This window comes from Rhinatrema bivittatum, chromosome 2 (assembly GCF_901001135.1).
Source record: "Rhinatrema bivittatum chromosome 2, aRhiBiv1.1, whole genome shotgun sequence".
Taxonomy (NCBI): Eukaryota; Metazoa; Chordata; class Amphibia; order Gymnophiona; family Rhinatrematidae; genus Rhinatrema; species Rhinatrema bivittatum.
In genome coordinates, this window is record NC_042616.1 from 40,939,901 (window position 1) to 40,962,491 (window position 22,591).

Genomic DNA, 22,591 nt, shown 5'->3' on the forward strand with positions numbered 1-22,591 from the left:
TTGTTCAGACTTTGTGTATTCACTTGAATCAGTATTGCCTGGTTGACTTGATTGAATCAGTCTTTATGTAGTCAACTGAATGTCTAGAGAAGGGCAAGACTAGTCATTATCGGCTCCCACTGACAATCCTTTGTTAGAGCTGGCTTCTGTTATCAGGTGGAGGAGGATCACACAATACTCAAGTTATTTGCTTTTTTTTGATATTTAAATTTTATTGACGTACATAATAAAAACAATCTGTATCAACAACATCATGAGACAACAGCGCCATAGAATATATTCTGAAACCCTATCCCCTCCCTCCCCACTCCCCTCCTCCGGTGTTCAAGCCAAAAAAAATTAAAATGAAAATTAAAAAGCAAGAGATACATAGAAAATATATAAAATATAGAACGGTTGCCCGACAATAATGTGATCTGTCCTAAGCTCTAACTTCCCCCTCGCTGGACCCTAATGGTCCTCCTTTCCTCTCCATGTCAGATACGGGTCCCATATCTGGTGAAATTTGAAGGGTTTCTGTCGTTTATACGCTGTTATCTTATATAGGGTGCATACCCGATCCAAACGTCTCAGGACTGTTGAGAACTGTGGTCCCTGTGGATTACGCCACACTTGAGCGATTTCCATCCGGACAGCTATACATGCTTGCAAACTCAGTAATTGTCCCGGTGTGCCTTCCACACTGTCCACATTATGCAGAAGAGCAAAGTCCATGGTTAGATTTAGTTTAGTGTCCAAAATTGCTGACAAGGTGACCTGCAATTGCCTCCAAAGATATGAGATACATGACCCCGACCACCACATGTGTATAAAGGTTCCCCATTCCTCGCATCCCCTCCAACAGCAACCCGAGGTATTAGTAGTAAACTTACACAGTTTCTCAGGAGTAATATACCAGCGATAAAGAAGTTTATAACCATTTTCTAAGAGATCCACTGAAATGGAAGCTTTGCCAATCTGCAGGAATATATGGGACCAATCATCTGAATCCAAGGTCACAGGCAAATCTGTAGACCATTGTTTAACAAAAGATGGGTTCGCCAGTGGAGGAGTATTGAGCAACATATAAAGTTTGGAAATTAGTCTTCCTGGTACTTGCGGGGAAGAACAATAAACTTCAAACATAGATTTGCTGGCGCTCAACACTTCGGATTTGATAAGGCTCCCATAATAATGAGAAAGTTGGTTATAAGCCAAGAACTCTCGTTGTGAGAGGCCGTACATCGTACACACCGTACTAAAGGGAACAATACCATGGTCTAACATTATATGAGCTATAGTATATACTCCCACTCCTTTCCAGGAATGAAATGCTCTCATGGGCATACAAGGGAAAAATGTGGTGTTGTGAAAAAGGTGTGATAGACGATAGTATCGCTGCTTACCCACCAAGTGTAATTTCCATTTGTTCCACATGTTTAAAGTGGTCTTAGTCGTGGGGAGCATGTTAGGGCATGGCCTCCACGTTTTCTTAGGCTGCCATGGTAACGCTGAGAGTGGCATAGGGGCTGAATAATATTGTTCTATTTGGGCCCAATGTTTCACGTCCTGCGCACCATGCCACGCCACCAATGGCCGTAACTGAGATGCCGCATGGTACCACTGTAAATTCGGAACCCCGAGCCCCCCCTCCGATTTAGTACGATATAAAATTGCTCTCGCCACTCTCGGGGGTCTGCGTTTCCATATATAGCTGAAGATTTTCCTCTGCCATTTCTTAATCAGCTTTGAGGATATACTTAACGGAAGAGATTGAAACAAATATAGTAATCTGGGTAAGATGTTCATTTTAATCGTGGCTATGCGTCCCAGCCATGAACTAGGTAGGCGGGTCCAAATATCCAGATCCCGATATATTTTTTGTAGTAGGGGAACATAATTAAGCTTGAAAAGCTCCCTAGGATGACTCGCCAACCGTATTCCCAAATATTTAATGTCATATAGAGCCCATCGAAAGGGATGATTACGCTTGAGATCTGCAGTAGTTTCCTGCGAACATGTAATATTAAGTATCTCGGATTTCTCCCAATTTACTTTAAACCCTGACACCTCACTAAAATGTTTAATTTCTGTCTCAATGCCAGTAAGAGATATATGTGGTTGCCTAACCGTGAACATTATATCGTCGGCAAACAGGCATAATTTGTAAACATGCTCTCCCACCTCAAAACCCCTTATTTGATTATTCTGTCGAATGCTTGTAGCCAGGGGTTCCAGGAAGAGGGCAAAAAGTACTGGAGACAAGGGACACCCCTGTCTGGTCCCCCGCTCTACAGTGAAGTGGTTAGAATAGCCGCCATTAATCTTGAGACATGCCTTGGGATTATCATACAGTTTTCGAATCCATGTACAAAAGTAATCTCCAAAACCCATCTTCTTCAGGACTCCAAATAGAAACGGCCAATGCACCATATCGAATGCTTTTCCGCATCTATTGAGAGGAACAAAGCCTCCGGAGGACAAGAATGCGCTATCCACATTAAATTTAGAAGCTTGCGGATGTTATCTCCCGCTAGTCTCCCCGGGATAAACCCTGCTTGATCTTGATGAACCAGGCCAGTAATATACTTATTTACCCTGCTCACTAGTATTTTCGCCAGGATTTTAAGGTCTAGATTTATAAGAGATATTGGGCGATAGGAGCCACACACAGTGGGGTCCCGACCCGGCTTTGGTAATATAGTGATCCCAGCTAGATTAGCATTCGGCGGGAAAGAGTTCCCCTCCCTCAATGAATTGAATACTTTTTACAGATGTGCTACCACATAAGGACCGAACTGCTTATAAAACTTGGCAGTCAGACCGTCCGGGCCTGGTGACTTGCCAGACTTCAATGTCTTAATTATCGCCAAGATTTCTGGGGTGGTAATCTCAGCATCTAACTCCTGCTGCGCTAACTCAGGTAGGAGTGGAAGGTTTATATGACCTAAATACTCCTCTATGTGCTGGTGTGAGATATGCTTATGATCACTATACAACTCCGCATAAAATTGGAGAAATCTGTTCCTAATATCTGTATTATTGGTGAGTATCCGGTCTCCATCTCCCTTTATCTTGGTTATATGATTTTGATATTGAATTTTTTTCAACTGCCCAGCTAGGATTTTCCCCGCCTTATTGGCCCCCTCAAAATAGACCTGTTTAGTCATTTGCAGCCCATGAGCCATCTTAGCAGCCTCTACCCACATTAAGTCTTCCCTGACCTTAACTAGTTTATGCAGAATTTTGGGGCTACCCGAAATTTGATGTTCATGGCTCAGAGTCGCCACTTCAGCTCTCAGCGACTGAATCTCTTTACCATTTTTCCTCTTGAGAAATGTTCCCCTGGAGATAAGTATCCCCCTAAGATACGCCTTAAATACTTCCCATACTATGGTTGGAGCCACAGTTTCACTGTCATTTCTCAAGAAAAACTCTTTGATTTCTGTAATCAGGGTTTGATTGAACTCCCGGTCTGATAGCAGCGATTCATTGAGTCTCCAAAATCTAGTTCCCCTATCATAGGCAGCAAAATCTAAAGTGAGGTCTATAATAGCATGGTCTGACCAGGCGATAGGGTGAATACCCGTCTGCGTAACTTGATGGAACAGCCCCTTATCCAGAAGGAAATAGTCTATCCTGGAATACACTTGGTGGGTAGAGGAGTAATATGTATAGGACCTACTAGTAGGAAATCTTAGTCTCCAAGCATCCACCAGCTGGCAAGCATCCATAAAGTCATGTAAGGCTCTTCTATGACTGGGAGAAGCTGATACATAGCCCTTAGACGCATCTATACCAGGTACTCTAACTAAGTTATAATCCCCCCCCCACTAGCAATTTCCCCTTGCCATGAGTTAACACTAAATGCTTCAGTTTAGCAAAGAAAGCCCCTTGATCAGTATTAGGTGCATAAATGTTAAGAAGTGTGTACGACTCCCCTTCTACCTTAATTTCTAACAAGATGTATCTACCATCAGGGTCTTTAATGCAAGATACACACTCAAAAACAAAACTAGAAGAGAATAAAACTCCTACTCCCGTATATTTAGCCTTCTTGTGGCATGGGACATAATATTGCTTGGGAAATGTTTTAGAAGCCATGAGATGCTGATGCTGACTTTTTAAGTGTGTCTCTTGGAGAAATATGATATCTAATTTTTGATGAGCTACTTCTTTAAAAAGCAACCTCCTCTTAAAGGGCGTATTTAAACCTTTAACATTAATAGATCCTAAGCGTACAGAAGTCATGGTGAATAAAGAAATTGGTACATCTGAAATCTCATGTTCTGATCGGCTTGTAAATATTTAGTGACCCCCATCCACTTGAATAACAGTACATGAAAGTAGAAGGTCAGGGGAACTTCGGCACAGTTCAAGTATATCCTAATGCACAACCGTCTCAAACCCTTTTGGAATGAACCCCTTCCCCATAAATCCCCCCCACCCTCCCCCACCCCCAAAAGAATCTGCATAATCCTCCGTGCAGATCCATCCTCTACACCGTAAGGAGGAAGAAAAGAAATTGACAATATCTCCCACTCCCCTGCACACCCACATATTCCATGAACAATAACAATAATATCCAAACACCCATATGCATTAACACATAGCAGACAACTTATCCTGTGAAATAAACATTGTAAAATGGTTAGAATGATAGCTAAATGGCTCACAACACTCTAGAACTCAAGAGCCCTTCACTTGCTTGGAACTCTCCCAAGCTCGGCTGATGCTTCTGGACCATGCCTGCAGAATTTAGAGTTTTCCAAATCAGCCAGAATTTTTAGTGTTTGCATCAGAGCTCCTTTTCAGGCGATTATTCCGCGCTCCAACCCTCTGCCATCGGGGATGTTGAACTTTCCCTCTGTCTTTTCGTCCATCAGGGCCCGCAGTCTGAGAGGCCTTGAAACCCCGCTCTCCTAAAATGGCCGCCGCTTCTTGCGAGGTACGGATTTGCGCTGAAGCTCCATCCCACGTGTAGGCTAGCCCAAAAGGATGCAGCCACCTATATTTCACGTTGGCTTGCCTTAGGAATTGGGTGACTTCTCGCAGTTCAAATCGATTTTGCAGAGTGGCTTGTGAAAGATCGGCGTAGACGGATATCTCTTGATTCTCCCATTGCCAGCGGATATTTTTCCTCGCCACTTCGTGAATTTTTTCTTTTTGTAAATAATCATGGAAACAGACTATTATGTCGCGAGGAAGATTCGCCTTCGGTGGTCTGAGTGCCCGATGCGCTCTGTCAAATGTTATTGAGACCGGAGGCTGAGTCGCGCCGTCATCTCCTGCAGAGAGCAAAAAGGAGCAGAACCTCTGCACCGTAGCGTGGCAATCTGCATTTTCTTCATTTTCTTTGAAGCCTCGGAACCGCAGGTTCCCCCTTCTCGCTCGATTTTCCAGGTCTGCTAATTTCGTCTTGATTATTAAATTGTCCTCTTGCAGATCTTGACAAGTCTCTTGCAGTGTTTTAGTTAGCTCAGCTTGGCCTTCTAACCGCGTGTCCACCTCGTCCACTTTGATACCGAGCGTATTTATTTCTTCTCGGAAGTCCTCCAGCATTGTGCGAATTTCTTTTTTATAGCTTTTCAGGTCTTGACGCAGTGTACAAAACCAGTTCCGAAACTCGGAGCGAGTTGGCGCTTCGTCCGTGGCTATGTTAAACTCGTCTCCTTCTATATTAGCCATCTTGCATTCAGGATCGGCCGCCATTTCCTCGCCCTCCTCTGAAGGCCCCATCTCAGAAAGCTTGCGGTATGAAAACTGCTTAAAATCAATTTGTTTTTTCTTCCCCGCCATGCCTGCGAGGGCTATTTAGCATTCGCCGCTGGATTTTTATGAAATCGCCTTAAGTAAGGGTGTATTTTAATGAAAAGTTGCCGGGTGTTGCAGGAGCTCGCCAGCTATGCTGCCATCGGCTAGGATGACGTCACTTCCTCCTACTCAAGTTATTTTCACACCATGCATTGATACAGAGTCATTATGATATCTTCCATTTTATTCTTCACTCTTTTTCTAATACCTACCATTGTATTTGCATTTTTGACTGCTGCCACACCAAGGATTTGAAAATATTGTCCAGAGGGACTCCAAGATCTCTTTCCTAGGTGAACCCAGCAGTGTGTACCTATAGTTTGGGTTATTATTCTCTATATCCGTCACTTTGCACTTGTCCACATTAAATTTCATCTGCCATTTAGACATCCAGTCCTCCAGTCTTGCAATTCCGCACAATCTCTACAAATCTGATCACCTCACTTGCCACTCCTTTTCCAGAATCATCTATAAATGTATTAAAAAGCACCGATCCCAATACAGATCCTAGGGGCACTCCACTGTTTACCTTTCTCCACTGAGAGAAATGACCATTCAGTCCTCCTGTCTATTTCTTATTATTTAGCCAACTACCAATCCACAATAAGAAATTGTCTCCTAGCCCATGAATTTAATTTCCTGATGAGTCTGTCATGAGGAACTTTGTCAGATGCCTTTTGCAAATTCAGATTTACTGTATCAACCAATTCATCCTTATTCACATGTTTATTAATCCTTTGCAAAAAAAATGTAACATTTGTAAGGCAAGACTTCCCTTTATGAAATCCAATTTGGCTTTGCCCCATTAATTTGTGCTTTCCCAGGTAGCCAATAATTTTGTTCTTCAGAATAGCTTTTGCCTAGCACAAGCCTCAAGTTCACTGGTCTGTACTTTCCTGGATCACCCTGGTGTTTATATTGACCACCCTCCAACCCTCTGGTACTTAGGCTGATTTGAATGAGAAGTTCCTGATTGCTAGCAGAGCCCCCAGTTTCCTGCAGCAGTTTTTTCAAGATTCTGCGGCAAGAGCAAATTCTATGGCAATTCTGTCAATTTTTCATCAGAATTCACACTTCTGACTGTGCAAAACAGTTAACTGGTATTGAAAACCATTCATATTGTTTTTTTAAAAAGATATTTCAATTATATCCAAATTAATAAATGTACCAAGTACAAAAAAACAATTTATCAACTTAAGATATATAAGATAAGGCCATAGTGGGAAGACTAAACAGATTCTTTGCTTTGGTGTTACTGATGAGGATGTTGGCGAGATACCTATTCTGGAAATGGTTTTCAAGAGTGTTGAATCAGCTGAATTGAACCAAATCATGGTGAACCTGGAAGATGTAGTAGGCAAGGTTGTCAGAGAAACAGAGGAATGACGGCAGAAAAGGAGCAAAATGGTCCATCCAGTCTGCCCAGCAAGCCTGCCATGGTAGTATCCGCTGCACCATGCAGGTTACCCCCAATTTTTCTCTTAAGGGTTGCAACTGCTGCTCTGTCCCCAAGCCTTACGATAGCCCATAAAAATTTACTGCTAGCAACATTTTTACTGGGTGATGAACATTCCTGAAAATTCAGACAGGGCTGCTTCAAGTGTTTTGCAGTCCTGTGTTTTTTTTCCCCCATGTCTTCATATCAGTTCCCCAGACTGCAAAAGATGGGGTCCTCAGTTGCTGTCTGAATCCAGTTCCCCTTTCACCCCTGCTGTTGAAGCAGAGAGCAATGATGGAATCGTATCAGCAGTATCAAGGCTTATTGGTTAAGGGGAGTCACTGCTGCACCAGCAATTACCCCCATGCACATTTTCCGTCATTTCCATCCTTTAGCCTTTAGGGATCCGCAGTATTTATCCCATGACCTTTTGAAATCTTTCATTGTTTTGGTCTTGACTACCTCTTCCGGAAGAGTATTCCAGGCATCCATCACTCTCTCCGTGAAGAAATATTTTCTGATGTTGGTTCTGAGATGTCCTCCCTGGAGTTTCAATTCGTGACTCCCTAGTTCTACTGATTTCTTTCCAGTGGAAAAGGTTTGACATTTGTACATCATTACAAGCTTTCAGGTATCTGAAGGTCTGTATTATATCACCCCTGTGCCTCCTTTCTTCCAGGGTATACATATTCAGATGCTTCAGCTTCTCTTCATAGGTTTTCTGATGCTGACCCCACACCAGTTTGGTAGCCCTTCTCTGGACCACCTCCATCCTGTCTCTATCCCTTTTGAGATAAGGGCTTCTGAACTGAACACAGTACTTGAAGTGAGGCCTCACCAAGGACCTGTACAAGAGCATCACCACCTCCTTTTTCTTACTGATTATTCCTCTCTTTATTCAGCCCAGCATTCTTCTGGATTTAGTTATTGCCTTGTCACATTGCTTCGCCATCTTCAGATCACCAGATACTATCACCTCCAAGATTCCGCTCTTGGTCTGTACACATCAGTCTTTCATCCTCCATCACATACAGCTCTTTTGGATTATCGCATCCCAGATGCATGACTCTGCACTTCTTGGCATTGAATCCCAGCTGCCAAATTTTCACCACTCTTCAAGCTTTTTAAATCACTTTTCATTCTTTCTACTCCTTCAGTCATGTTCACACTGAAGAGTAGCAAATCACCTGGACCTGATGATATCCACCTCAGGGTTCTGAAAGAACTAAAAAATTAAATTTCAGATCTATTACTACTAATTTATAACCTATATTTAAAATTGTCCATTGTAGCTTATTTATTTATCTTTGTTTGATAATCGCTTTACAGATAAAAATCGCCCAACGCGATGTACAATAAATTCACATAAACATCAATTTCACAAAACAATCAACATTACAGTATTCATGCTCCAAGCATCTTACCCATACCTAGTTAAGAGAATCACCAATAAATGCAGTATTTCTTAGTGTGTAAACAGATGGATTCAGGACCCCAGTGGGTTATGCTCCCCTGCGGTGTTCTGGGGGTTTCTTATATACTCCTTTAATTGATGTATGATTGGCCACATATACAGGTACAAGAATCTTTATATAAAGATGAACATCTTCTAAAGGGGCATAATTCCATCCAGAAATTTTCAAAATCAACATTGGTTTGCTTCAAGAGATTGCTATAGCCTCAATGTCAACCTCCCTCCCCTGTCCCTCTTTCCCTCCCCCTTTCCTTTGCAGTCTGGAACAGGAGCAGAGAGAGAGTTGAGACTGAAGGCAGGCACCCTGTAGCTTTCTTTGAAAGATTACATTAAGAGGTGGGAAAGCTTCGGGTATATTGATTCTTTGGTAGGATGTCAATTATGTGGCAACAAGTTAATTATGTTATATTATTTTATGTTATAATCTGTACTTTATTTATGTTTTAAAACTTTTATGTATGTTTTATTGTACATTTATTAGCACTTTTTGCAGTAGGCAATTAATAAATCTATAATAAAGATTATGTGGATTTTCCCAAACCCACACAATCACAGGAGGCTAGGGGCACTGATTACTAGTACTACAGCTGTAGTTTCTTTTTTTAGTTCTTTCAGAACTCTGGGGTGTATACCATCCAGTCCCTGTGATTTGTTTCTCTTTAATATGTTAGTTTGCTCTGTTACATCTTCCCAGTTCACTATGATTTACTTTAATCAATCTGAAATATCACCCTCAAAGAATATTTCCAGTCTAGGTATCTCCCTGATACCTTTCTCAGTAAAAAAAAAAAATACAAAAAAACAAAGCAAAGAATTAATTTAGTTTTTCCGCTATGGTCTTGTCTTCCCTGTGTACACCATTTATCTCTTTGGTTATCTCGAAGTCCAACTGACTGCCTCATAGGTTTCTTACTTAGAAAATAGTTGAAAAGGTTTTTGTTTGGAATTTTTGCTTCATTGGCAAGCTTCTTTTTACATTATCTTTTGGCCTGCCTTATTAATGCTTTATATTTAACTTGTCAATGCTTATGCTCCTTCCTATTTTCTTCATTTGGATCTCCTTCACAGTTTTTGAAAGATGTTCTTTTAGCTTTAATAACCTCTTTCACCTCACCATTTAACCATGCCCACAGTTTAATCTTCTTTCTGCCTTTTCTAATCCATGGAATACATCAAGTCAGGGCTTCCAAGATGGTGTTTTTAAACAGCGTCCATGCTGCATGCAAACTTTTTTTAACCTTTGCAACTGCTCCTTTTTAGGTTTTTTCATAACTAATTTCCTCATTTTTTTTTCCTTTTGTGTTTAAACGTTTTTATTGGTTTTGGATATAACATCATCAACAACATCTCTGAAGAGGGCAGGACTCTTGGCCTTCCCCAGTATCAATGACCAACAGATTCAGATGGCAAAAGAAATACTCCCCCCACCCCATCGAGGACTATCAGTGTGGTACATGTTATCAGGTACACGGTGTCATTCATATACTGCTAATTGAAAAAGATTTACACATTAATCATTAACAACAAGGCTATGAGCCTGAGGTGAAAGTGATTGGACATAGGGCTGCCACACATTAAGAAAACGCTTTCTATGCCGAGGAGAGACTCGCAATGCCAGACCCTCCATAGTCATCATGGTATGCCAGCTGTTTCTCCAGGCCCAAAAGGACGGGGCGTCTGGCACTCTCCAAACCGATAGGATCACTTTTTTCCCCACCAGATAAGCCTTGTGAAGAAGCATACGGGAGCCAGAGTCTCGAATCCTAATCGGGGAGATACACACCTGTGAATGCTATTTGGATGTAACTGGGAAGATGATATCTAGCAAGTTGGCCAAGTATTGTGATCCAAAGCGTTGTATTGGATCACACGTCCAAAACACGTGTGAGAAGCTTCCCATGACAAGACCACATTTGGTACAGTTTGCTGAGGGCACGTCGTTAATTGAAATGCCGCTTGCGGGGATATATAAGCTCGACTAAGAAATTTAAATTGGAGTTCCCAAAAGCCCATGTTACTCGAGATCCTGGCTATCCGCCTAAAGCTCATCCGTATAATGGCTTGGGTAACCACAAAGTCTCCATCTTTGTTCCATCGGGTTTCTAATACCGTACACATATCCACTTCAGAACTACAGCATTGTTTTTTTTATAGTACATTGACAGAGATGGGGTTTTTACTGCCTCAAATTTAAACACCTGATCCAGGGCATGAAATACCAGAGGACTTCTAATGGCTTCAGGGATCGTTTGTAGATAATGTCCTATCTGTAAATAAGGAAATGTGTGCGTAGCCCCAAACCCATAAGTCATCAAAAACTCTGAAAAGGGAAGGAGCTTCCTCTCTTTCGTCAGCAGGTGTCCCAGAAGAGTAATACTTTAGGAGCTGGGAGTCTAGGGGTAAGAGGACTGTGATCCCGGGCTAAACTCTGCATCGGAAGAAAATAAGCACACTCTGCTTGTATCTTTAATAATTTAGCCAGTTGTTTCCATGTCTGCCGCAGCGGTCTTATCAACATAGTGTGGATGATGAAGGGGGACAAATGGATTGAACTAGCTTGCACCACATAGGTCGGTGCCACCGGGGCCATTACTGCCCTATCCGCGTATAGCAAGGTATATACCGGCCTTCCCGTTAACCAATCTTGAAGAATCCTTAAGTTGCAAGTCAAATTGTGCACAGCCAAGTCTGGTACTCCTAAACCCCCTCTACCCCACTTATTTTTCAACCAAGATAGCAGTATTCGAGATTTTCCCTCCCCTCCAAATAAAACGCCTTAGGGCACTTTCTAATTTTACTATATCTTCTCGCTTTAAAAGAATAGTTATATTTTGAAGCAAGTAAAGCCATTTTGGCAATACATTCATTTTAAATAAATTGACCCGGCCACTTAAGGAAAGGGGTAGGTTCCTCCAGTTGGTCAAACTGTCGATTGTTAATTGCAACTGTCGGGGAATGTTGGCTTGCTATACATGTTCTGGGTTTAACGGGAGGCGCACCCCTAGATAACAGAGATGGTCTGTTACCCACTGCAATGGAAAGGAATCTGGTCACGTCGCGGACTTGGATTCATTTAACTGCAGCCCAGAAAAGACACCAAAGTCCCAAATCAACCGCAGTAACTTGGGCAAAGTCGCCTGAGGCTCTGTAAGAAAGACCAACAGGTCGTCCGCGAATGCTACACTTTTGAAAATGCGCACACCAAAGCGGACTCCACAAATTTCACGCGTTCGATGTATAGCAAGTAGTAGGAGCTCCAGCTGTAATATAAACAAAAGAGGTGATAACGGACAGCCCTGTCTTGTTCCCCTGGCCACTTCAAAGGGCTCCGACAATGCGCCATTTGTGAGTATACTTGCCCTAGGTTCCTTGTACAAAAGCTTCAAGGCCTGCACAAAAAACCCGTTGAACCCCATCCATTGTAATATATCAAATAAGTAGCGCCATTCCACCCTATCAAATGCCTTTTCGGCGTCAAAACTTATGGTTAAGGGTGGGATATCCAGTTGATGGCACATTGTCATAGCAGTCAATACCCTTCTGATGTTGGTTAATGCATATCGCTGACGGACAAAGCCCACTTGATGGTCCCCTACTAATGAGGGTATAATGGAGGCCAGTCTATCTGCCAATATCTTGGCCAACAGCTTGATGTCTGAATTTAACAGTGATATGGGTCGATAGGACTCAGGTAAAAGGGGATCTTTGCCCGCCTTAGGTATAAGTTAATTAGGGCCAAATTCTCATGGACAGGAAAGGAACCCTGAGTTATTAGGTCCATGTATCTTGCTGCTAAAGGGCCTGCTATCTGGTCTTTAAGCAATTTAAAAAACTCCGTCGTGTAGCCATCTGGGCCTGGTGCCCTGAAAAGCTTAACTTGATAAATAGCCAAAAGGACTTCGCTTTCCGTGATAGGTTGATTAAGTCTCTCCCTCTGATCTCTGCTCAAGCATGGGAGAGGTAAAGAGGAACAGAACCTCTCCTAAACTTCTGCATTCCCACCCTCTGAGGTGTATAAGGCGGAGTAAAAGTCTCGAAATCTCCTTAAAATAGAGGCGGTATCCCGCACCACTGTATTACTTGAGGATTGTAGTGCCGGTATATATCGATGTGGTTGGGCCGATCTTATCAAATTGGACAACATCTGCCCAGTTTTATTTGTAATTTGATAAAGACAAAATTGATAATAAAGGAAACTTTTTTTTTGCTCTCTGGTGAAGGAGAGAATTTAAGGCAGCCTGTAAAGAGCGGTATTGATCTCGATTCTGGGTAGTCGCTGTAGTATTCAGCTTGGCCCAGGCCTTACTCAACTGTGTGTTCAATGTCAGGATCCTATTATTTAGGACTTTCCTTCTATGGGACACATATGAGATGATATCACCCCGTAAGATCGCTTTTGCTGTGTACCAGTACAAGGCGGGTTGGGTGGAGTGACTTTGGTTGTTAGTAGCATAGTCTGCCCACTTGGTTTGGATGTATTCCCTAAATTGTGTATCATTAGCCAAAAAATAAGGATACCGCCACAATTCAGACTCGTGTTGACTGCCAGCAAACTGAAAGTCTGCCCAAATAGGGGCATGATACGAAATTACAATATTATCTATGCCCGTATCCTGAACCAATGGGAACGCATGACTGCTTACTAGAAAATAATCTAATCGCAAAAAGGATGCTTGCGCTCGTGAGATGTGTGTAAAGTTGCGCTCCGTAGGGTGTAGTACCCTCCATACGTCCAATAAATGTAAGGAATCCTCCAGCAATTGCGGGCCCCGTCCCATACCTAATTTCCTCATTTTATCGTAGTCTCCTTGTTTAAAGCCAAGTAGTTTTTGCTAATGTCCTTTCTTCAGTGATTGTTATATTTGAGTTGCAGAAACTCCCTCTAGCACTTTCCTACGTCAGTGGTGCCCATATGTACCATGCGAGCTGGCTCCTCCCCAGCATTGTCCGAAATCCTATCTTGGAAATCTATCAAAGGAAAACCTGCAAAGGCTCCAGCCAGGAACATATTATAGCATCTATCACAGAAGATGACATACAATCTGTATTCCACCTGTGGAATGAGTCCAAACGGCTCCTGCTCCAGTCTATGCACAGAGATCACACTGGTCACATGCTGAATGAGAACCTACTGCAGGTTGTGAATAAAGCACATCCAACAAATTAGAAGGCACCACTTTCTCCTGGCTGTTCCTTCCTTGTGAATAAGCAATGATAGGAGGTTCTAAATGCCGATATTGGGGTGTTTTTTTAAAACTTTTTATTTAAAAAAAAACCAACCCAACAGTCCTTAAGCAATTAGGAAGACCTAGAAACACTTTTGGAGCTCAAACTACAAGATATGAGAATCAAGATTTAAAAAAAGAAGAAACAAACAAGAGAGAGAGAATGTTACAGATGACCCCTGATTGTCCCCACATGCTCCCATATTTTCCCCATGGTTTGTCATATTTATCTGACTTCCCCTTTAAAGAAAAGATCATTTGTTTGATCAAAGCAAACTCAAACAGCTGTTTCTTCCACTGCCATATACAGTATATACATGGATTGTGCCTCCAGAACAGTACGATGGTACAATGACTGAGCACAGTTCTGTTTCTAACAGGGATATCCAAATGGTCCCAGCAACCATAAAGTTGGGTGTTGGAGATATGTCACCTTTGTATATGGTTTTGATCTCATTTCCAACCTCTCCCCAGAAAGGTTATTTCCTGGGACAGGACTACCACATCTGTATTTGAGTCCTCTCAAGGCCACATCCAGCATAATGTAGGATGCGTTTTTGAAAAACTTTTATATAACGGATATTGACAGGTTCAGTGAAGAAGTCTCACCATCAATTCCACCCACTCACACACTCAGAGTGAATGTGGCTCCTGCCAGATGTCATTCCAATCCTCCTCCTCTAAGGAGACCCACATTCCATTTATCAGTAAGAGACTGCATTCTCCATGACACCATTTTGGTGTTAGTAATGCAACTATATAATTGAAAAATGTTCTTTCCTTGCATGGTATAGTCACAAAGAGGTCCATATTCAAAAGCCATTTAGATGGATAACTCAAAAGCTCTAGGCACCTGCCTCCTGGCTGAAATTTCAGGGGGGTGCCCTTCTACATGACCGAGAAGAGAACCGACAGCAGACACTTGGACGCGCAACGAATTGAAGGACAGACCCTTGGGGAGGCCCTTTTGAAGGAAGGAAAGAACCACGGAGACCAGCGCCCAACGCGCCGAGACACCCGAATCATCACAGACATTCTCAAAGACTTTCCAAATGCGGACATAAGCTAAAGAAGTAGATGGCTTACGTGCCCGCAGGAGGGTGGTAATCACCTCTTCCTTATAGCCTTTACGCCTCAGCCGTCACCATTCAAAAGCCAGGCCGCTAGACAAAAGCGATCCACCTGGTCGAAAAATACAGGACCCTGCCGTAGTAGACGAGGAAGATGGCTGAGACGAAGAGGACCGTCCAACGCCAGATTGACCAGATCCATGAACCATGGCCTGCGGGGCCATTCGGGAGCTACCAGGATGACCGGCCCCTCGTGGAACTCTATTCATTGGAGAAATTTTCCCACGAGAGGCCACCGAGGGAACACATAAAGGAGGACGTCCGATGGCCAAGGGAGAGCGAGGGTATCCACTCCCTCTGAACAGTGCTCCCTCCAACGGCTGAAGAACCTGTTGGCTTTGGAGTTGCTCAAAGTCGCCATGAGGTCCAGGTGTGGGGGGCCCCACCTGTTGATGATCAAGGTCATGGCTTTGTCCGAGAGCTCCCACTCTCCTGGATCGAGACACTGACGACTGAGGAAATCGGCCTGCACATTCTCCTTGCCCGCTATGTGGGAGGCCAAAAGACAATCCAGATGCTGCTCCGCCCAGGCAAGGAACCGGTTGGCTTCCAGAGCCACTAGGCAACTCCTCATACCCCCTGCCAGTTGATATAAGCTACCATCATGGAGTTGTCGGAGAGGACCCTCACCGCCTTGCCTCGGTGTAGGGGTAAAAACACCTGTAGAGCTAGGCGTACTGCCAGGGCTTCCAGCCGATTGATGTGCCAGCGGGCTTGGACCAGGGACCAATAACCCTGAGTGGTCTGAGACTGGCAGACTGGTGACTATGATCTACTGTGGAGTCCGAAGAGGCATTCCCTTCAGAAGATGTGGAAGCGAAAGTCACCACTGTATGTCAGCGATGGTAGAGGCCGAAAGCGGAAGAAGCGTTTGAAACTGTTCCGACACCGGCTGCCAGTGGGATAGCAAAGCTCTCTGTAACAGTCGCATATGCGCAAAGGCCCAGGGGACTAGGTCGATGGTTGAGACCATAGTCCCCAGGACCTGCAGGTAGTCCCACACCATCGGGAGCGGAATAAGGTTGCTCACCTGATCGATGAACTTGAATGCCTGAGCATGGGGCAGGAACACCTTGCCAGGCCGTGTGTCGAAATGCGCCCCCAGAAATTCCAACACCTGGGAAGGTTGTAGATGGCTCTTGGGGAAGTTGACTATCCACCCTAGGGAGGTAAGAAGAACAAGAACCCGGTCGACTGCCTGCCGGCAGAGAATCTCCGACTTGGCCCATACAAGCCAGTCATCCAGATAGGGATGGACCAAGATTCCTTCCCATCGGAGAGCAGCCGCCACGACCACCATGACCTTGGTAAAGGTGCGCGGTGGCGAGACTGAAGGGCAGCACCTGGAACTGAAAATGCTGGCCCAGAATATGGAAGCGAAGGAACCTCTGGTGTTTGGGGCGAATCGGGATGTGTAAGTATGCCTCCGTTAGGTCGAGGGAGGCCAGGTATTCATCAGGATGAACAGCTGCTAGGACCACCCGCAGGGTCTCCATCTGAAAATGGGGCACCTTGAGAGCACGGTTTACCCTCTTGAGGTCCAAGATCGGGGAAAGAGAGTCTTCCTTCTTTGGCACTATGAAGTAGATGGAACACTGGCCGGCGCCAATCTCTGCCTCTGGAACCATGGCGCCCAGCTGCCGGAGCCTGGTAAGGGTTTGGGCCACCGCATCCTGCTTTAGGCGCCCGCAGGAAGAGACTACATAGAGGTCCGGTAGATCTCGAGAACCCACTGGTCCGATGTGATCTTGACCCATTCCTCGCAAAAATAGGAGAGGCGACCCCCTAGGTTGGGGACCAAGGAATGGGCCGACCGAATCTCATTGCGAAGCGGGCTTCGGGGCGGCCCACTGAGAGGCCCCCTTGCGGAAGGGCCGGCACCCTTGAAAGGGCTGGAACCAAGATTGGGACCTGGAAGGGTACCCCCCTGGCAGAAGTACCACACCCACGCGCCACATACCAAGGTTGGCCCCGGAAATGGGAACGAGAAGGCATAAATGCCCGGGATTGTTTCGGCTGGTCCTCAGGCAGCTTATGAACCTTGTTCTCACCCAAGGAATTAATGAGCTTTTCCAGGTCTTCGCCAAAAAGCAACTTACCCTTGAGGGGCAGGGTGCCCAACAGCGCCTTGGACGATGGGTCTGCTGACCAGTTACGCAACCAGAGGAGTCTACGAGCGGAGACCGCCGAGGCCATCGCCTTTGCCTAGACTCGGAGCAGATTGTACAGAGCATCCACCCTGTATGCAATGACGCCTTCCAACCATTCAGCCTGCTTCGTCTCTGCGGACGGGAGGTCCTGGGTGCCGAGTAATTGCTGAACCCACCTAAGGCCTGCCCGCTGCATGAGTCTGCTGCAGATAGTCGCCCGGATTCCCAATGCAAGCACCTCGAAGATGCGCTTAAGTTGGAATTCAAGCTTGTGATCCTGCATGTCCTTCAAAGCTGTAGCACCCACCACTGGAATAGTGGTTTGCTTGGTCACAGCGGAGATTGAAGAATCCACCGTGGGAATTTTCAGCATCTCCAAACAGTCCTCCGGGAGCGGATAGAGCTTGTCCATGGCTCTCCCGACGCGGAGCCCTGCCTCGGGAGCTTCCCATTCCCGAAGGAGTAACAACTTGTGCATAGGATGGAAAGGAAAGGCCGACACCTGAGCCCAAAGTCCTGCCAGGACGGGGTCCATATGGTTGGGTAGTGCGGCCGTCAGGGAATCCTCCGGGGGGCCCTCAATCCCTAATTCCTGAAGGACAAAGGGAATGATGGGCTCTAACTCCTCCTTGTGAAATAGCCGGAGAACCCTAGGGTCATCCCCATCTAGAGGAGGAAGCATCCACCACGTCCAGACTCTGATCCAGATCAGGGGTGCCCAAGGGTGCTGGAGGGTCCGGGAGAGGGGGGCCCCCGGGACCACCCGCACCCGAACAGACCCCTGCCCATCCGGGGGTGCAGGAGCGAGAGGGGGGTCTAATCGTGGAACTTTGGCCAGCGGGAGACCAGGGGAAAAATCCTCCTCCTCCTGCAAGCTGCCAGATATTATTTGTGCATGAGGAGCAGAAATTCTGAAGAAAAACGCGACCTAGACTTGCCGGAGGAGGAGGGGGCGGGAGGGGGAGAAGGGGGGTCAGGTACCTCTGTCTGGCGCTCACAGGACTCAAATCAGGCAGGGGGGACCCTAAAAAATCAGATCATCAGTGCCAAGCAGCTCTGAATCGGGAGCTGCAGAAACCCCCAAAATGTCCGCCGACCCAGGAACGGCCTGGCCACGTGACTAGCAGAGCGACCCCACACTGAATTTAAACGCACCACCCGAGAGGGCCCTTCATCCCCCGGTAAGCATGCTGAGCTGAGCCCCTCGCGCGATATACGCATCGAGGGCTCTCCACACAACAGGCAGCAGTTGGAGCGTGGCATGATCACTGAAAAAAAGCCACGAAGAGCAGAGAAAATCAGCTGATTGCAGTAAGAGCCGAAAATGTGCTGCCAAGAGCGGAGGCAGCAGACTGAACCCTGCACGCTTCTCTCCCAAACCACCCTGGCTGCTGGCCCCCGACAACAAGAACAGGCTGGAAAGCTGTATAAATAGGTTTGCCCTTTTCTCTCTTTGCTCTCGTGCTAAACTTTCAAAAGGGAAACTTTGATAAAATGAGAAAAATTGTTAGAAAAAAACTGAAAGGAGCAGCTACAAAAGTAAAAAGTGTGCAAGATGCATGGTCATTGTTAAAAAATACCATTCTAGAAGCACAGTCCAGATGTATTCCACACATTAAAAATCAGATCGTCCGTGCCAAGCAGCTCTGAATCGGGAGCTGCAGAAACCCCCAAGATGGCCGCCATTCCCACGGTCTGCCGACCCAGGAACAGCAAAAAAAACCTCAAAATGTGGCTCTTCAGCCAAGCATTTCCCGAAATATAACACTTGCACACGTCACGAACGTCATGTCCATTCCTTTTTTATATCCTGGCTTTTCTGATTTTATCATTGATCCTTCCCAGAGTGCATATATATTAACGGATCCCATCCTTTAAGAGCAATTACCCACAAGTATTCTCAGCTCATTCTGTTCTTGACTTGTATTATATCGTATTTAAGTTGTATAGAAGTTTGTATTCAAGTGTATTTAAGTTGTAGTTAAGGCTGTATTTGGGTTGTATTCAAGTGAAAATATTTTAGTTTCCCGCACCGAGTTATTTATATCCCCTGTTCCTTGTAACGCTCTCTTGCGACATTTCAGTTTCATTGTAAACTGGTGTGATTTGTATTTTTTACAGGAACGTCTGTATAAAAAAGTTAAAAAGAAAGAAAGGTGGAAAGAAGGCAAAACGATTACCGGTATGGTTAAAAGGGGAGGTGAAAGAAGCTGTTTTAGCCAAAAGATCTTCATTCAAGAATTGGAAGAAGGATCCAACAGAAGAAAATAGGATAATGCACAAATGTTGGCAAGTTAAATGTAAGACATTGATAAGACAGACTAAGAGAGAATTTGAAAAGAAGTTGGCCGTAGAGGCAAAAATTCACAGTAAAAACTTTTTAAAATATATCCGAAGCAGCCTGTGAGAGAGTCAGTTGGATCGTTAGATGATCGAGGGGTTAAAGGGGCACTTAGAGAAGATAAGACCATTGCGGAAAGATTAAATGATTTCTTTGCTTTGATGTTTACTGAGGAGGAGGTACCCGTACTGGAGAAGGTTTTCATGGGTAATGATTCAGATGGACTGAATCAAATCACGGTAAACCTAGAAGATGTGGTAGACCTGATTGACAAACTGAAGAGTAGTAAATCACCTGGACCGGATGGTATACACCCCAGAGTTTTGAAGGAACTAAAAAATGAAATTTCAGACCTATTAGTAAAAATTTGTAACCTATCATTAAAATCATCCATTGTACCTGAAGACTGGAGGATAGCTAATGTAACCCCAATATTTAAAAAGGGCTCCAGGGGCAATCCGGGAAACTACAGACTGGTTAGCCTGACTTCAGTGCCAGGAAAAATAGTGGAAAGTGTTCTAAACATCAAAATCACAGAACATATAGAAAGACATGGTTTAATGGAACAAAGTCAGCATGGCTTTACCCAGGGCAAGTCTTGCCTCACAAATCTGCTTCACTTTTTTGAAGGAGTTAATAAACATATGGATAAAGGTGAACTGGTAGATGTAGTATACTTGGATTTTCAGAAGGCGTTTGACAAAGTTCCTCATGAGAGACTTCTAGGAAAAGTAAAAAGTCATGGGATAGGTGGCGATTTCCTTTCATAGATTGCAAACTGGCTGGTTTTTCTTATTCCTGTCCTCTGGTAGCTGCGGTAGTGGGGACTTGCCCCATTTGTTGGCTAGCTTCTCTAGTTTTCTTCCAAACAGGAGTGTTCCCTTGAAAGGCATCCTTATGAGTCTCGTTTTGGAGGATGCGTCAGCTGACCAGTTTCGGAGCCAGATTTGTCTTCTGGCTGCCACGGCGGATGAAACGCCTCTGGCTGCTGTGCGTACCAGATCCGAAGTGGCGTCCGCGAGGAATGATACAGCTGGTTCCAGGGCCTCCCCAGGAGTGTTGTTCCTGGTCTGTGCTAAGCAGGCGCATGTCACTACAGCACAGCAGGCCGCGATCTGTAAAGATATAGCGGAGACGTCAAAGGACTGTTTGAGGATAGATTCCAGACGTCTGTCTTGAGCATCCTTGAGTGCTGCTCCTCCCTCCACCAGGATAGTAGTGCGCTTCGAGACCGCGCAGACCATGGCATCCACTTTCGGACATGCCAGGAGATCTTTGGTGGCTGGGTCCAGAGGGTACATGGCTGCCAGAGCCCGGCCCTCTTTGAATGTGGTTTCTGGGGCATCTCATTCCAGGTCAATTAGTTGCTGGATGGCTTGTAATAGTGGGAAATGGCGGGAGGTCTGACGAAGCCCCTCCAATAGTGGGTTCATCTTAGGTTCCCCGAGGCACTTGAGCCCGGGATGGCAAGCTCTTTTAAGCTGTGTGACCAGGTCTGGAAGCTCGTCCTTGGTGAAGAAGCGTCTCATGGTTCGATGGGGTTCGGTCCCCAGGGGGCGTTCCCCTTCCTCCAGGGGTTCTGACTCCTCATCTGAGATGTGTGTGTCCCCGAAGGTGGGGCTTCTGGATGGTGGAATCACTTCCCTGGGCATAGAGGGTCCCGGCAAGTTGAGGTCCTCTGGTGGAGCCTGTGGCCGCATTATGGGAGGCCCCGGTTGCATGTGGACGAAGGTATTCAGACCTTTGAAGAATTCCACCCAGGAGATAGAAGCTGGGTCTAGACTAAGGGGCGCCTTGTCCCTGGGGAGCCCTGTTTGATGGGGAGTCCCGCTGTGTAATGCTAGGTCCGGTGTACTGCTCGAGAGACTGGGGTCCGGTACCGGCTGGGGAGGGCCATGAGTTGGGTCCCCTAGGGCCTCTTCGCACTGTATACACAGGGCCAAGACCTCCTCATGCTGTGCAGCTCTGATGTGGCATGCTAGGCAAAGGCCCTGAGCTTTGAGTTTATTTTCAGGTGGTGCCATGGCTTGTGCACATACAATACAGTGGTGCGCGCTGGTGTGCGTCGAAGTTGCATGCGTGGGTTTGGTGCGCGCGTGTAGGGAGATGTGCGCACAGGTCGAAATTATGCGTCCGGCACAGTAAACGCGTGGCTATGTGTGCACCCGGTACTTGTGTGTGCGACGTTGTGCGCACGGATCAAAACGGCGAACAGGGCGGCGAACAGAGCCAAAATGGTGACGGCGACCACCTCGGAGGGTCTCCACGTGGGAGGACCCTCGGATCTGACCGGGGTGGCACTGGTCCCGGCTGGCGACCTGTGCGTCTCCTCGATCTTCGGAGACCGGAGACTTTTAAATAGATTTCTACCTTATCTTGTCTCGGCGCTTCCCGGTTTCGTTCCGGGTGGTCTCCGGCTGCGGGGGGGAGGGAAAATACCTTCACCGCCGCGCTCGAGGTTGCATCCACTGCCTCTCAGCCTCACCCGATGTCGGGGGCTAGGTCCCCGCTGAGGGTCGACTGCCGGGCCGAGGCTTACCTCAAAGGGTTCGCGGAAATCACATCAGGAAATCTCAACTGGGGGAGGGACCCAATGGGTGTCACCGCAGGGGAGCGGAGTTCGTCTGTAGAGGTAAGATTTCTTCTTAATTTGGTTTTCTTTGGTAAAATTTACTCTAACTCTGTGAGAGCGTGCAGATAGTCCCGAACTGCTATGGAGACGGAAAATACTGAAGAGCTGCACTTCCTGCAGGAGTATATGTACTAGGGCTGACGTCAGATTGAAATCTGATCCGTCTCCAACTGCTATGAGGAGTACACTATACCCATTGGTCCTGAGTCCATCTGCTACACGCTAGGAAATTTGTATTTGTCCATTTAACCATTCTTATCTATTTTGGATGTGAACCATCTCATCCGTAGTCCACTATCCTATGCTGCAATTACCAATCTCTCACCTTTTCTCAACTATTGCTGTGTCAAATCTTGTTCCACATGGGGTTGCTGAAGTAGCTCTCTGTACTTCCCACTGTACTTATGC

General features: G+C 45.6%; 1 protein-coding gene across 1 annotated transcript in view; it reads left to right on the forward strand.

Annotated features, from left to right (window-relative positions):
• LOC115085899 (zinc finger protein 271-like) overlaps positions 1 to 22,591 on the forward strand; it is a 195,015-nt gene that overhangs the window by 26,397 nt on the left and 146,027 nt on the right. The window lies entirely within an intron of this gene.